This window comes from Heterodontus francisci, chromosome 3, assembly GCF_036365525.1.
Source record: "Heterodontus francisci isolate sHetFra1 chromosome 3, sHetFra1.hap1, whole genome shotgun sequence".
Classification (NCBI taxonomy): Eukaryota; Metazoa; Chordata; class Chondrichthyes; order Heterodontiformes; family Heterodontidae; genus Heterodontus; species Heterodontus francisci.
This window is the reverse complement of record NC_090373.1, coordinates 122101029-122114074: the sequence shown is the minus strand read 5'-3', so window position 1 is coordinate 122114074 and position 13046 is coordinate 122101029. Positions and strand designations below refer to the sequence as shown.

Here is a 13046-nt window from a genome sequence, read left to right as displayed (position 1 = left end):
GTAACCGGGAATAGTCAGCACAGTTTTGTAAAAGGGAAGTCATGTTTAACCAATTTATTGGAGTTCTTTGAAGGTGTAATATGTGCTGTGGATAAAGGGGAGCTTGTTGATGTACTGTACTTGGATTTCCAGAAGGCATTTGACAAGGTGCCACATAAAAGGTTATTGTGGAAAGGAGGAGCTCATGGTGTAGGGGGTAACATATTAGCATGGATAGAAGATTGGCTGGCTCACAGAAAACAGAAAATATGCATAAATGGGTCCTTTTCTGCTTAGCAGGATGTGAAGAGTGGAGTCCCACAGGGGTCTGTGCTGGGGCGTCAACATTTTACAATTTATATCAATGACTTAGCTGAGGGGAGTGATGGAATGGTAGCTAAATTTGCAGAAGACACAAAGATAGGTAGGAAAGTATATTGTGAAGAGGACGTAAGAGGGCTACACAGGGATATAGATAGGCTAAGTGAGTGGGTAAAGACCTGGCAAATGGAGTATAATGTGGAAAATGTTAAGTTGTTCACTTTGGCAGGAAGAATAAAAAAGCAGAGTATTACTTAAACGCAGAACGACTGCAGATCTCCGAGGTACAGAGGGATCTAGGTGTCCTAGTGCATGAGTCACACAAAGTTAGTGGCAGGTAGAGCAAGTAATAAACAAGGCTAATGGAATGCTATCCTTTATTACGAGAGGAATTGAAAATAAAAGTAAGGATATTATGCTTCAGTTATACAGGGCATTGGTGAGACCACATTTCGAATACTGTGTGCAGGATTGATCTCCTTATTTAAGGAAGGATGTAAATGCTTTGGAGGCGGTTCAGAGGAGGTTTACTAGATTGATACCTGGAATGAGCGGGTTGCCTGATGAGGAAAGGTTGGATAGACTGGGCTTGTTTTCACGAGAGATTAGAAGAGTAAGGGGAGACTTGATTGTTGTTTATAAGATCTTGAACGGTCTTAACAAGGTGGATGTGGAAAGGATGTTTCCTCTTGTGGGTAAGTCCAGAACTAGTGGGCACTGTTTTAAAACTAGGGGTCTCCCTTTTAGGACAAAGATCAGAAGAAATTTTTTCTCTCAGAGGGTTGTGCGACTTTGGAATTCTCTTCCTCAGAAGGTGATGGAGGCGGGGTCATTGAATATTTTTAAGGCCGAGGTAGATTGATTCCCTTGCCTAACAAGAATCTAAGATTATCGGGGGTAGATGGGAGTGTGGAATTTGAGTCAGAAACAAATCAGCCATGATCTTATTGAATGGCAGAGCAGGCTCGAGGGGCGGAATGGCCTACTTGTGCTCCTAATTCGTTATGGTCATATGGAAAGTTCTTGCCAATGTCTAGCATGCTGGTGTGCCAGCATGTTCCTGCCTACAGCCTATTTTCGGGGAGGCAGCTTCTAGGGAGTGGCGGCTACCCACCGGGTAACCAGTTTGGCCAATTAAAGAGCCAATTGAGGGCACTCTTCACACGTCATCTGGATTTTCCAGTTGGCGGATGGGCCCCCCAATGTGGTTGGAGCCAGTAGATGGGATGGTGGCAGCCTCCAGGCAGCAGACCAGGGGGGAACCAGAGGGGCATCCCGCAAAGCAGCCCAGCATGGCTGCAGGCCATCCTGTGGAGGAGCTCCCCCTCTGCTATGATGGCCTGGCAGATGTGACCACAGTTTATTATGTACAATTTACGTCTTCAGAGGGCTGCTCCATCTTGAGCTGCCCTCGTGATCGCCTACCTATACTGGCAGCGTTCACCTCTCCCGGTGGGGCTGCCAGCCGCCCAGAGCCTCGGGCGCTCCCATTGGCTATCTTGGCTGTGGAGCCCACTCAGCGTCCTTAATTGGATGGGGCTCCCGAAGGCAGCCTCTCAATTGGCTGTCTCCTCAAAAATCTCCAGGGCCCTACCATGGCCACTTCTGGATTCCTAACTGGGAATTCAGCCCAGCATTGAGATCAGGACCCAGTCTGCCAGCTTGTTATTTGTCTGTCAGTTGCAGAGTTTCGGAGTTACTGGGCTAGAAATTCCTGTCATCAGGTGAGATATAAGCACCATTATCTCAGTGGTTGCCTGAGGAATTTGGGTCCCAGTAAGGGGGCTGTTCCTTTTTTGTTCTTTTTGATATTTTAAAGGCGCTTTCATCAGAAAAGGAAGCAGGAAGTGGGATGAAGTCACCTGCCATAATTTCCACCAGATCTATTTGCATTTCCCCTAATGTTACGTATACCTTACTAATGCTGCAGTAGTATCTGCCTTGCCAGCATTACATACTAGTAGAAGTGGAGCCCTGATCACTGTGTTTCTGAAAGGCAAATGCCAATTCCTCATCTATATAAGTAAATGGGATCTTCAGCCAGAATGTTCTTCCCCATTATGAAGCAGTGAGGTGCTGCTCGGAAATTCCTCATGGTTGCTGGAGGGCAGATTTTCAAGCAGCACAGTCTATAGCACAGATTCCTGTCCCTTTTATGCTAATGACTCCATACCCAGGATTTGGGATGGGGTCTGGACTCAAGCAGACTGGTGGATGGAAGCCCTACCCTGTCACACTTTGACACACAGCAGGATGGCAGGAATTTCAAGGCTGCTATTGTTCGTGTACATATGATGGTAAATAACTACTTGCGCATAAAGTTGCATTTCAGTTCATAGAGTGTTGATATACTTGGAAAAGCTGCTCTTTGCACTGGGCACATGATAGAGAATCTTGAGAGTGGCCAAACTAGGAATTCCCTCCCTAAATCTCTCCGCCCTGTCCTCCTTTAAGACCCTACTTAAAACCTATCTCTTTGACCAAGCATTTGTTCACCAGTCCTTGTGTGGTCCTATATCAAATTTTGTTTAGTAATGCTCCTGTGAAGTTCCTTGGGCTGTTTTATGGCATTAAAGGTGCTGTATAAATACAAATTGTTGTTGTACCTTGCATTTGGTGTAGTGAAAAGAATGCAATGGTCCTTCACTCAGCTTACTAAAGCTGAAAAAAAGGTTTGCCAAACAATTTTTCAAGAAGGCTTTATATTTTAAAAATGATTTGGGTGCACAATGTTTTCATACAAATAGGTTGTTACATAACAGGACATAAGGTCCCACTGCATTGACAAATACAATAACACAGGGATTATAAAGGAATCATCTCACTGAGGCTATGTGGCCCTTTTGCATAAATGAGCTGTGCTTTACTGTTATAAGAAGAGTATTTCAGATCATTTAGCGGCTCGACTTGAAAATTCCCATCCTATGTAACAATGCAGCTACACAAGTTACCCAGTACACAACCGCACTGCCAGGGCTTCCTGGCAATTCTGTGATAAACAGATCATAGGATATAGGAGCAGAAGTAGGCCATTTGGCCCATCAAGCCTGCTCTGCCACTCAAACAGATCACTGCTGATCATCCGCCTCTACGCCATTTTTCCCCACTATCCCCATATCCCCTGATGTCATTAGTATCCAGAAACCTGTTGATTTCTGTCTTAAACATGCTCAATGGTTGAGTTTCCACAGCCCTATGGGATAGAGAATTCCTCAGGTTCACCACCTGAGTGAAGAAATTCCTCCTCACCTTAGTGATAAAGAAATTCCTCCTCATCTCAAATTAATTCACCCTGGAGACCGGACAGTTTCTTGTACGGGGCTGGCTTCTACCACAATGTTTTTAAAACAAGTGAAAGAATCAGCGAAATATGACGTGTTGATCGCAATTTGTGCTTAAAGTTATGTGATCGTTTGCACTGCTTACACCAATTTCAGTCGAATTACTCCGAAAAAGTGGTGCAATCGAGCAGAAACTCTACCCCACAACAAAGAAATGTAAACTTTGCACACTGTGTAAAATCTGCGACCCAAGTACAGTCTATTCCAGTTAGTTGGAAGTTGAGTTTTACTCCAAAAAAGTGGAACTGCTTAGACTTACTTAGTTACAGGTACAAGAGCAGTCGGCACCACCACTCCTGAGGTTTTTTTAATGTTTATGAAAACTGAGATGTATTCTTGAGAAATTAAGTGAAATCAAGGCATGTCCTGCAGGCCAGAATGTAACAGTCAGCATTCGCAGATGGCAGTGCAGCAGGGGTTTGACAGGAGGCTCTAAATCATAGTGTGCAGCAAAGTATTAATGTACTTACAACATGGCCTGAGGGCCATGTGCAGCCCATTTCCTCCTTACCTGTGATTCTTGGTCGACGTGTTGCTCCTCGAGTCTCTGGGCTTCAATTCACAGCTCTTGCAGCTCTGAGACATTTCCAAAGCTAGGATTCAAGATGGAAGAAGAAAAACCATTAAGAGCCATTTTTAAAATTTAAAAACAGTTAGCAGACACAGTTGATTTTAGAGTAGTCTCTTTGGGAGAGTGCCCACGAACAAGTTGCTATTCAGGATTGTGGCCCTTAAAGAAAAGTGAATATCATCAATATGCTGTCACATTGCAATAATGGAAACAAACCTCAAAGTCTTCACAGTGACAATCTAAAATTTATTGTCCTCACTGTGGGAAATGGAGAGCACAACTGGGAATACTTAAGGAATTTGGCTATTTTTAATCTTAAAAGTTTTGACAATGCTGCAAACTGCAAGAGGATAGGGGTTGATGGACATCATCTGGACCTGAGATTAAATTACAACCTTTTACTTACTCTGTACCATCTCTTTTAATATATAGTATGTTATGTTTAAACACTTTGGGACATCCTGAGATTGTGAAAGGCACTAAATAAATGCAAGATCTTCCTTTCTATAAAATCTTGCATTTGCATCTGCTTCCTGTCAACTTTTTCCATTATAAATTCCTATTTTTATAATGGTAACTGCCTGTTATCTTGTCATGCTGCAGTTACACCCACCTCATTTTAAGGTAATTATACTTACCACTGTACCTACCTTTCAGCTCTTCTGAAGCTAGATGGTACTGCACCCCACGCCACCTGTTCACAAACCTGGCCAGATTCCCTTCCACTCCTGATGCAGTCACCCATCTTGCCCCATACCTGTCTATTCTTATGCTACTCCTGCCCATCCTCACTGCTGTCTCATGCGCATTGTGTTTATGCCTCCTCCCACTTTGTCCTCTTCGTTATTTTCCAAGTATTGACCTGGAGAACTGGCAGTTTAGTTTTTGAAATGCTTACAGCACTGTGAATAAAACGGGGAATGATACAGGATGTTACAGAGTGAGGAGAGTGGCTAGGTGGCATTGATGGTGGGGAGAAAGAGGACAGAAGGAAATAGGGTGAAGGGGTATTGGAGGGTGAGGAAGTGTGGTCAAAGGAACATAAGCTTTTATAAAAGCAAAATACTGCGGATGCTGGAAATCTGAAATAAAAACAAGAAATGCTGGAATCACTCAGCAGGTCTGGCAGTATCTGTGGAAAGAGAAGCAGAGTTAACGTTTCGGCTCAGTGACCCTTCATCGGAACATAAGCTTTTATGTTGCTTTCTGTGTTGGCTCCACAAACCTATGACCGCCACCCATCACCTATTATTCCAAAGCTTGACTGTGGCCTTGGCTAGATTGCTTCACCCAAACAGCAGCAGCTTGCTTTTATATAGCACTTTTAACATAGTAAAACATCCCAAGACGTGTCATAGGAGAGTAACAGGCAAAATTTGACACTAAGCCATGTAAGGAGATACTAAGACAGATGATCTAAAGCTTGGTAAAAGCGCTGTGTTTTAAGGAGCATCTTAAAGGAGGAGAGCAAGGTAGCGAGGTGGAGAGATTTAGGGAGGGAATTCCTGAGCTTAGGGCTTCAGCAATTGAAGGCAAACCCTCCTGAAACTGCTGCAACCCTAGTCAGAACCCATCCTCATCTGCCATTGATTTGCTCCTCCCTCCCACTGACATAAGAATGAAAGAGAAGAGGAAGCAAAGAAGATTAAAAAAGGAAAAAAAGAAAGCAGAAGAATGGAGAGGGAGGAGAACAGATCAAGAAACAAAGAAGTTAATAGAGACAGAAGCAAAAAAGGGACAAACAGAAAAGAACAGAAAAAGGTGGAGAGCACCAGAAGAGGAAGGAGGGATAGAACTAGCAACATGTAGATGGAAGATATTGCTAAGGCAGATGCTTACTATAAGCAATGCCATGGGGGCAATACATGGGAATATTTGAAATAAAAATGTTTGTGACTGTTAAAAACAGAGCTGTTGATTGAAGGTTGTGAGCAGTTAATGTGATGTTAGTGCTGGAGAATGACGTCGCATTATGAACAGATAGCTATAAGAACGAGAGAATAATTCTGCAGCTCTGAAGCAGAATTATAGACTTTGCATATTATAAGTAGGGGATAGAGGCTCAGGACCCATTGGATATATATTGGATATAACAGGGAATGTGACAGAATAAGACACATAAGCTGAAGCAGAGAGTATAATCTTTTGTTGAATCCAAAAGTTGGATAAATATTACATTCAGTAGATTTCAGTTATGTCATGTGCATTCACATTTACATTTTTAAAAAATGTTTTGAATAGATCGGAACAGAGGCAGAGTGAGGCAGGCATAGTATGCAATAAGATGACATCACAATTCTCTCATTTATATAGCACCCTGAATGTAGTAACATGTCCCACGGCACTTCACCGGGTCATTATGAAACACAATTTAAACTCAGGGATATTGAGACCACTTTAGAACTTTTCCTGTCTTCTAATTGAAATTAACTAACAGCACAGACTGGAGTATTGAACCGTGACTCCTTCATGATCTGATGCATTTATTTACCAGTTCAAAGAACTCTTGCAGTTGGTTGGGCTGAAATCCCATGGGCTACTCCCGCTCATCCTCCGAGCAGGTGACCCACAGAAACCCTGCTAAAATGTTGTAAACATTGTTTTCTGGGTGGTTTCCTGCACTGATATTACAGCAAGTGAGTGAGGGAATACCATGGGTGTTCACCCTCAGTGAGTTTAGTATTGTAGGGAACATCTGTTGTTCAGTACAGCACAAGTGGAAATGAAGATGGGTGCAGGGATTGGCAACGTGTCTGTGGTAAAAGATTCTGAGATCCGTGACTGGTAATTTCAGGAATGAAAAATTTCCCATTGACTTCTTTCCAGACAAGTCCAACTTTTAAAAAATTCACAGCCGTCTGATGGGTTCTGATATTTGTTTAAAAAGCCCACCGAAAAGCCCTAACTTGTCCTGAGTTCAGAAGCCGGTGTTCCTGCTCTGAGCACCTGCCATGTGAAACTGACAGCTGTGAATTTTTTTTTAGAAACTGACCAATCACAAAGCTGCTCTGGGGAGAGTTCCCACTCTCTGCAACTGTCAGAGAGAGAGGGAAGAGGGAGAGGGGAGAGAGAGAGGGAGAAGGAAGGGGAGAGGGAAGAGGGAAAGAGGGGAGAGAGAGAGGGAAGAGGAAGAGAGGAGAGAGAGGGAGAAAGGGTGAAAGAAGGAGAGGGGAGAGAGAAGAGGGAGAAGGAAGAGAGAAGGAAGAGAGAGGGAAGAGGGAGAGAGGGGGAGAGAGAGGGGGTGGGGGAAGAGAGGGGAGAGAGAATAGGAGAGGGGTGAGAGAGTGGAGGGAGAGAGGGGGTGAGAGAGAGGGGGAGAGATGGGCACAGAGGAGTGAAATTCATACTTCCGCCATGGTAATAGGTGGTGGACGTAAACAATGGTGGCATGCACATGCGGACTGCACTTCGCGAAGCTGCCGTTATGTTAAAAGCGGCAGCTCATTTAAATGGCCGGGGCAGAGACCCCACCCCCTGATGACATGGAGGGGGTGGGTGGTCTGTCCCCGGCAATGGTGTCAGCAGCCTTTGTGCAGGCGTTGGTGCTATTTTTAAAGGGCTCTGAGCCCTAACTTTCAATTTAAATATTAAAAGGTGACTTTAATAAAAAACTTTAAATCTATTTAAATTGCCCCTCTCCCATCCCCCCAATAACTATAAAATACACTACTTGACCTCTCCTCCCCACCGCCAAAACACTTACCTTGTGCTCCCGACCTTCCCCCCCGCCACTCCAAAGTTCATCAACTTTAAACTTTACCCCTTCCTACCATCCCCTAAACTAATGAAATGTCTTTGACGCTGCTCCCCCCTGGCACTGGAAAACCTACCTGCTGCCCCCTCCCCGCCAGTGTTCCGCATCGGATCCTCATTGACAACTGGTGCAAGCAAAAACAATGCCAGGTACTCGCTAAATAGGAAGAAATGCATTTTAAATTGGACGGTGTTTTGATGGCATTAAGTTGGCTATACAGTTTATATACAAATTAATTGTCCCCATATCCGTGACTGACTCAATAATGTTGTCAAATGTCTGTGCTAAAACATGCTGGTGCCTATCCCTGGATGGATGTTGGAATTTAAACACTGAGCATGTTCTATTATGAGCAAGACTTTTATTTTCATGCAAAAATGCACGTAATCCCAGATTGCAATTCCCAAGACACCAGTAAACATCCCAGAATCCCACTCAATGACTTCAATGTAAATGGTATTTCATGGATGACAGCTGATGCATTGAATAATGCAATTCATGACATAATAGTATTTGATGAATATATAAAAATATAAACAAAATGAATTTATTTCACTCCATTGTGTTGTACTGTCAGTGATGTTTGGAACACACAGGTGCAGAGCTAATCAAATGTCTTTGTGATCACTACTCCTGTTCAATTAATACTTGAAGAGATAATTCCCACTGCTACAAATGTGTATTTATAATTTAGCCAATCAAACTGTTGCACAGAGAATTATGAAAAGCTTAATGGTTATACCGAGTAATTGTTCTCAGGAATATATATAGGTATGAATGAGGGAAATTAAGTGGTAAATGGGGTTAGAATATTGTCCTTTCACTTCTGGGATGTGCTAACACCAGTGTTGGAGCCTACTTGAGTTTATGGAATGAAAGTTTCTGCTGTCTACTGGAATAATGCCATCTGAAATGGATTTAGGTAATCTCAATCAGTTTTAATAGAAGCACGTCCACAGCATAAACTGTTCATAATTCAGTGCCAATTGACACTACATTAGTAGAGAGGCTGTGAAAAGACGAATATGGGAAATAGTGGTGCTACTTTGGTACAACGGGGGTGCTCTGTTAAGGTTTGGTTAAAGCCATGGTTCGGGGAGTGAGGCCTTTAACCTCATTCGTTCTGTGCTGTAATGGACCTGGTATAAAATACTACATTACGTAATTGCATAGGGAGGCAGCTGAGGGACCTAGTGATCAATAAAATCCTGCCATTCATTTGGTAGACTCCTGACTTTAGATGGAAAGTTAGAAACTTTGCTGTGTTACAGCCAGGTGAGGAGGGGAGTCTCAGGCTCCCCTCTTGCCCTTACTCATGTTTGACCACGATAGGGTTTATTCCTTTTAAACTGTGGTTGTGCTGTGAGTGTTTTACCTGGATCCTGTTTTTTAATGGAACTTAAGTACACAGTCTGTGAAGTGGGTGATCTGGTAGTTTTCCACTGAAGCTGTATTCTTGAGGTCCTTGCTGGTCAAAGTGCACTTTGTGGTTGGTCTGCTTTGCTCAGGGTTTTTGTGAAGGCAGAATTGTAGTTGGCTCTCTTCCCCTGGTCTCTGGCTGTAGCAGTTTGTAGGCTTGGAGGGTCCACAGTCGCAGATGGTTTTCAAACTTGATATTTTCTGCGGAGAGAAAAAGAGAGAGAAAGGGAAGCCCACAGCTTTCTCTGTTTTTGCAATCTCAATTTCTCCTTGTCTCTTTATCCAAAGGAAACAAAAACAGTTTCCTCCCAGATGGACAGATGGTTATATAGCTGCTTCAGGTTTTCTGGAACTTTCTAATGAAATTCAAGGTTAGGAATTGGCTGCACATGCCCCAGGATGCCAATTTACGCTTGGAGGGGGTTTTCTCTTGCAAAGTCAATATGTTACGATTACTTTGACTGCCATGCTAATGAAGCCATTTTAGGTAATTCAATCACTTAGAGCAAGCCATGCTACTCAAACCGCTTGGATCTTTTGAATGTGAAAAGGTGTTGCAGATGCAAATTGCAGTGGCCATCTTGGCTGCTTTTTCTTTTAAATGTTACTGTAGGATTTTTTTCCATTAAAAGTCTTCTATAAGTTTCCAGCCGATGAAATAAATATTTCTCATTTGGCATGTGGGTTTTCTTGGCAGCTGATAGAAACAGGTATAAGGACATAATTTTAATGCTCAGAATTCAGCCAAGAAATTGATTACGCAGCTTTTTATATGTTTAAATTTCCCACGTGATAGTAACCTGCTCATAACTTTGTTGCCTCTGAATTATTAGGTCATCCCATTTTTAAGATAGCAGTTATACTTCACAGCTCTTCATTAACCCTGTAAGCTGTTGAGGACTCATTTTTCAGTGCAATGATTGTTTGGCTCTTGTGAAAACTTAGGTTTGAGATGATTCTTATTATGTGACTTTAAGTGAAATTATTGGGCTGGCTTGTTACAGTAGTTTGGTTAGTTAAAAATTGTTTTTTTTGAGGGTTGAGGTTGTTGGGGGCAGAGGCACAATTTACTTCCATTTTGAGGATATCTTTCAATTTTGATATCTAAACCTATGAGAGAAAGGATTGTCAAGCAATTTGAAGGCGCAGTGGTTAGCACCGCAGCCTCACAGCTCCAGGGACCCGGGTTCAATTCTGGGTACTGCCTGTGCGGAGTTTGCAAGTTCTCCCTGGGACCATGTGCTCTGGTTTCCTCCCACTGCCAAAGACTTGCACATGATAGGTAAATTGGCCATTGTAAATTGCCCCTAGTGTAGATAGGTGGTAGGGACTATGGGATTACTGCAGGGTTAGTATAAATGGGTGGTTCTTGGTCGGCACAGACTCAGTGGGCCGAAGGGCCTGTTTCAGTGCTGTATCAATAAATAAATAAAAAATAAATAAATAAACAATTTTCTTCCCGAAATTCCAGCCATTCAACTCATTGCAGAAAATACTATTGGAGAAAAAGGGGTTCAATATCAGAATTTAATCTGTAAAATGTTACATCCGAGAAGACTATTTTATTAGTTTTCCTTAAATCATCTACATTATTTTAAAGAAATCGAACAGCAATACATTCTTCATAATGCACAACTGTTTCTAAATGAACATGCTGGAACCTGCATTTCATCAGTGACAACAGAAAAACCTTACTGATAGTACTGTATTGACAGGGGGAAACCAAAGGGGAGATCAAAGTTTACAGGTGTCCGGCACCTCAAATTAAACTATGTCAATAGAGTACTTTTTTTCTTAATAACACTGAAATCAGGTCGAGTATTATTTTCCTTAGAGCAATGAAGGTTAATAGAGGTATTCAAAATTATGAAGGGTTTTGATCGAGTACATAGGCAAAAACTGTTTCCAAAGGCAGGAGAGTCAGTAATTAGAGGACGCAAATTTAAGATAATTAGATAAAGAACCAGAGGGAAGATGAGAAGACATTTATTTACGAAGCGAGTAGTTATGATCTGGGATCACTGCCTGAAAGGGTGGTGGAAGCAGATTCAATAGTCACTTTTAAAAGGGAATCGGTTATATATTTGAAAAGAAAAACATTGCAGGGCACTGGGAAAAGAGCAGGAGAATAGAACTAGGTCTTTTAAAGGATTGGCACAAGCACAATGGGCCGAATGGCCGCCCCATGTCTTTAATGTAATTGAATAAGCCTTTGTATATTTTTGATTTATGTATATTGTAAATAGTTTAAAATGCAGCCTATTTTCTCTCTGTCAATAATTCAGATGGAGACTTTAGTGCCAATTTGTCTTGGTTCCGACTGAAAATAATTAGTGCAATAAGCATAGGACAGACAGCAGCTTTGCTGCCCTCATACGCACCCGTTGTTTTCAATGGTAGGTCACAGCTGGTGTTCTGTAAATAAGCCATTTTAATTTACAGACGATGCAGAGCAAATCAGGATTACAGTTGTATGGTTAGGGAGCATGTGCACTGGACAGCTGAGTACTGCAGAATTTGTTTTCTTTTGGTGGGTGGTGGATAGGGGAGGGTGCTGTTCTTCAAGCCTGAAGATCTCTAACCATTGGCAATCCCATAATTGAGAGTGAACTTGGGGTATTCTTCCATGAATTTTGTCATTCCCAAAGAGCAAAAGATTGTCCACCATTCTTTCCCTCAAATCCTGCTCTTCTGACATCATCCAAAGATAAAAGGCCTGTTTCCCGTGTTTGCTGACAACACCCAGCTCTTCCACTTGTCTCAATCCCAAATTATTGCCGTCTCTTTGGGACTCACTCCTTCTCCTGATCTCTCCACCTTCCTCTTTGCCTTTAAAAGCCTTCTCAAAACACATCTTTGAACCAGGATTTGGTCGCCTCTCCTGGCCCTCCCGCAAAGACCTGGTACTCTCCTCTTTTCCCCTCTGTGAGGGAACTGGTAATATCTTCCTACTTTAAAGGTAATATTATTGCAGCTATGGTAAACAGAATTAAACTTCCAGTACTTCCAGTGAGCACCATGCAATTGTGACATGGTTGGTTTGGATGTATACACTTTGGCAATCCTCCAGTATCTCATGTGTGAGCCTAGACCATAAGTGTCATTGAATCATTCAACTGCCGATCCCAGTTGGCTTCATCAGTATCTAAGCATGTCCTTCCTACAGGGGTTGGGAAATAGGTTCAATATGAAATGCAGGCTGGGGTTTTATGGGACCTCAAGGAGCAGGCAGGTAGGTGGGGAGGGGATGGGGGTGTTATTTTACGGGGCCTCAAGGAGCGACCTGGGCAGCGGGGGCGGGGGTGTGGGGAGAAAAATTGAGAGGAAAGGAGGCGTGTGGCGAACCTGCCTGCTGCCTTCCCACTGCCATGGGATTGGGCAAGCCCACCCAGAGGCCAATTGAGGCCCTTAAGTGACCAATTAAGGGCCTCTTTCCGCCACTGCTGGCATTTTACCAGTGGCGGGTGGGGCCTCCACCATGTGGGGAGACCGCCTAGCTAATCGTAGTGGCCTCCCTGCAGGCTTGCAGGGGTGGATGGCCGGAGTCTCCTGCTCAGGTACTCTGTGGCCCACGGAGGGCTCCCCGGCGGCAATAGCTGCACCCCCTTCCCCTGCTGGCAGCAGCCCGCCGCCCTCACATACCACACATCCCCCACCCTTG

At 43.2% G+C, this 13046-nt stretch overlaps 1 protein-coding gene across 10 annotated transcripts in view; it reads left to right on the top strand.

Annotated features, from left to right (window-relative positions):
• Positions 1 to 13046, top strand: part of epha7 (eph receptor A7) — a 280108-nt gene that overhangs the window by 75207 nt on the left and 191855 nt on the right. The window lies entirely within an intron of this gene.